Raw genomic sequence first — 3,940 nt, forward strand, 5'->3', positions numbered from 1 at the left:
CTTTTCTTGAGCCCTCAGCGAATCATGAAGCAGCATTACTGCTTTAACCCATTTAATTTAAAGAAAAATTCTGGAAAAATATCCCCGTAAAAATTCTGAAAATAAATTAGGATAAACAAAACCGGGGGGGGGAATAAAAATCAGGGAAATAATTTTTTAAATTATAATATTTTTAAAGTTGAGAATGAAGAGTTAGGAGTTAAAGTGTTCTTTGTAATCAAACTTTATTTCTTTTGCAAAGAAAACATTCGTTAAACAGATGTTGGATGGTTGTCTGCTCAGTGCCGAGTGGTGAGCCGGTGAGACGAGTGGTGGGCCGGTGATGAGTCTGTGCCTGGACCTAAGACAAAAAGATCTGCAAGTCAAAAGTCAAGCCAACATTTGGTGCAGAAAAAGGTTTTGGGTATGAAACTTCAAAGATGTCAAAGATCTTGTTCATAACACCAAGTGTTGAGAGCTGCATGACCAGGAAGCTGAACTTGTTCCTTGCGACCTGTCATAAAAAAAATATGTATAGGAATGAAGTTGTCATGAGGATTGTGCCGTGATGAGCATATTACCTTAAGTGCAAATATTGCCCACTTCTCAGGTTGACTTGGAGATGAGGAAGCAACACAAAAACTTATGTTGCCAGAACGCTGCTGTGCTCTGGTCCTCAGCCACCGCTGCAAGCAGGTACTTGATAGTGCACCAGCCTGGACACAAAATGAACAATTATTCAAATTTTGCAACATGGTGGCTGAAATGCTATGTAGTTTCCCGCATCAAGACAAAGAAATTGCAGGTTAGCTTTCTTAACATACCGCATTTGCCAAGTTTAGTTACCTGTCAGCATGTTGGACAGGAAGATCATGACTCTTTGGTCCAGCACCTGAAACAACAAACTGGTCAAGCATTTTGATTTGTCCAATTTGTCATTGCAATAGGTTCAGACCTGGAACTTTAACTTCAATCCATGCAGCAGGCACCGGGTCGTTTGGCACCACCTGGTGGACGAAACAGGAAGAGAATGCACACGCTAAAATAAATTGGTCAAACAATTGTTCATGTATGAACGTGGTGCACGTGTTTCACCAATGAAGAATGCAGGCAAGGGCCGCTCTGAACTTCTCTCCAACCGCAGTTTGTTGGCCTGAAAGACAAGGTAACGTTGTACCCCATAGTGTTACATTTTCAGTCATACGAGCTGGTTTGATGGCAAGAGTAGACTTGCAAACGCCTCATGAAGTCGGGGCTCTCAGGACTGCAAGCCGGCCATTTTGAACATGCAGACAAAAAAAAAAAAAAAAAAAAAAACCAAAGAAAAGTGAAGAACTTGAGTCGGTTGTACGTCATATAAAAATGTGATTTTCGCCTTTTTTTGCAGTCAATCTGGGTCTTGTGTTGCAGATGCAGGCCTGTGGACAGAAATGGACAGTTAGATGCAGTTGATTATAAGGTTTACATGCGAATCCACATGATTCGAACAGAAAGTAGGTTACTTGAGGCTCATTTTGGAGAGTCGCTCCTGTAGACAGATAATAGAAAATTGATTTGATTGATTCTGTTGTGAATTTATGCAAATGTTTTGTCGTACCCTGGGCAAAACGTTTGATGCAATTTACGGTCGGAGAACTTTTCTGCCAACGCTCGAGCAAGCTTTTTAGCGTGCATGTTAGCAAGGTGTAAGCACGTCCAAAGTGCAAGTTGACACTGAAAGAGAGCAAAAGCAGTTAGTTTTAAAAGTCTAAGAAATGGGGAAGACTCACCTTAGAAACGCTGCATGTTGTGGAAAAGCGTGCAGAGCAGCACGACGTGACGCTGTCAAAAGTGAGCAAGAGAATGATTGTTTATGCCCATTAGGTCTTTCATTCTGGCGTCCTTGATTACATTCAGGTGAGTAGCGCGCACACGCCCTGATCGCCTCGTTTGACGCGGTTGAGTCGCGTGCGCGCGCACAGTCAGCTGCCGTTCGCCGCGACATTATTTTATCGTATTGTTTTTTCAGCATAAAATGGCAGTTGGTCAAGAATGTTTATAGTTTGAAAAAAAAAAATGTTTTTCAATTTCAGGCAAACTGATGCCCATTGAATCTGTTCTTACAGACTGAGAAACGATGTTATTAATAGTTATTCTTGATTGTAAGTTGATCTTTCTTTTTTATATACTTTTTGTTTTCTTAATGTTCTTAATGTTAATAACAGGGGGGGGGGGGGAATGTTTTCTTCTCCCTCGGGAGGGCATCTCAAAAGATGATTGAGAAGCACTGGTCTAACCTAACAGAATATGTACACATTACTGTTTCTCCCACTTCAGTGTTCAAAAAATATCATTCACCCGAATCCTGTGCCTTTTGTTTTTAAATTTAGCAGCAAAAAAAATTCAACCCCCGAATTTTGTTCGACAACGCATCTAGAATTTTTTGTTCGAATTCTGATTCGCTCCACATCGTAAAATATACGTGGGGAAAAAAAAACACAATCAATCATCAAATCAAAGGATTATCAAGAGAAAGTTTAATGGATAAGGAAAAAAAGTGACACATCTCAATTGTTTGTACAAACTAAGACAATTCCACTCGCCATTTCTCCTTCAAGTGAGACAACATAACTAAACGATGATTACTTTAACAGTCCTTACTCACATGAGAATACATTCATGTATGAATAAAACATCCATATTGAATACATGTTGATGATCCATCCATCCATCCATCCATCCATCCATCCATCCATCCATCCATCCATCCATCCATCCATCCATCCATCCATCCATCCATCCATCCATCCATCCATCCATCCATCCATCCATCCATCCATCCATCCATCCATCCATCCATCCATCCATCCATCCATCCATCCATCCATCCATCCATCCATCCATCCATCCAACCAACCAACCTTGTGACATCAACAACGATCAACCATGTTTAAAAATATTCAACTGAAACGACACAAAAAGGAAGAAAATGAAAGCTAACTCAATATTCAACGCAACCTAACTAAACAATGGTTATGGGTGGCTACCCTTACTTGAACAGATGTCATTGTAAAACACTCACGAACTTAACACATAATCAATCGTAGCTAACCTATGCTTATGGCCACTCCTTATGCTAACAGATGTAAGGGATTTTATGATAGCAAAGCAAAACATCCTAAAATGATCCAAAAGTGAGTGTGTGTGTGTGTGTGTCATTCAAAACAGGTCGTGTTTTCCGACTCAATCATTTTTGACTAATCTAACGACGGATTGACCATGTCACATCAGTCTAAATTTGGCACCGTCTGCTGGTGAAATTTTAAACTGCAACAGCGCCAAACTGCTTTTTAAAAAGAATTCATTTGGAGGAACTAACTTCCAACTAACCGTTTGTCAGGTCTCTCTCGTGTCAAGCTTCTGGTGAAATTCGAAATTGCACTTGAGCCCATTTGCCCGGGCCAAATCCGACACACATTTGCGCACCGCCATCTTACTTGACGAGCGCTGCGCAAATGGGTGACGGCGGGCAGCACCCACGTTCGGGTTTTTTTAGTCTTGGAATGGACAATTTTTTTTCCCCATTATTTGTTATGGGAAAAATTAGATTTGGAATTCGACCGAATCGCCTTCTGGAACGGATTGTGTTCGAAAACCGAGGCTTTACTGTAAGTCGTTATGTTGAGTTACTCTGATATATATATATATATATATATATATATATATATATATATATATATATATATATATATATATATATTTCGATTGTGGCGTTTTCCTTTCAAAGGAAAAACAAATTACCTGTCGCTTTTCCATTTTCTATATTTCTGTCTTAGCCGTAATATCCAATGGTCAAAGAGTCAGCAATCACCAAAGTTCTGTTTCCAAAGCTGTATGAATTTCAATCTGCTCATCTGTGTGATGCTTTTCAATATTTCAATGACAATGGCCATTTGGAAAAAATCCACACCAAAGCTCTTAG

The 3,940-nt window shown here is 39.8% G+C and overlaps 1 long non-coding RNA gene across 6 annotated transcripts; it reads right to left on the reverse strand.

Annotated features, from left to right (window-relative positions):
* Positions 1–207: 207 nt before the first annotated feature.
* LOC125987321 (uncharacterized) lies at positions 208–1,829 on the reverse strand. 6 transcript variants are annotated; one of them, XR_007487971.2, is made up of 7 exons: positions 1,749–1,829; positions 1,577–1,692; positions 1,075–1,507; positions 935–986; positions 826–871; positions 561–695; positions 208–493 (listed from the first exon to the last, which is right to left on the reverse strand). It is a non-coding gene; the product is annotated as an uncharacterized lncRNA (long non-coding RNA). The 6 variants fall into 6 exon arrangements; XR_007487970.2 differs by having other exon boundaries at positions 1,075–1,397; positions 1,482–1,507; positions 1,577–1,823; XR_007487968.2 differs by having other exon boundaries at positions 1,075–1,692.
* Positions 1,830–3,940: the final 2,111 nt, after the last annotated feature.

The sequence above is a fragment of the Syngnathus scovelli genome, chromosome 19 (assembly GCF_024217435.2).
Source record: "Syngnathus scovelli strain Florida chromosome 19, RoL_Ssco_1.2, whole genome shotgun sequence".
In the NCBI taxonomy this organism is placed as follows: Eukaryota; Metazoa; Chordata; class Actinopteri; order Syngnathiformes; family Syngnathidae; genus Syngnathus; species Syngnathus scovelli.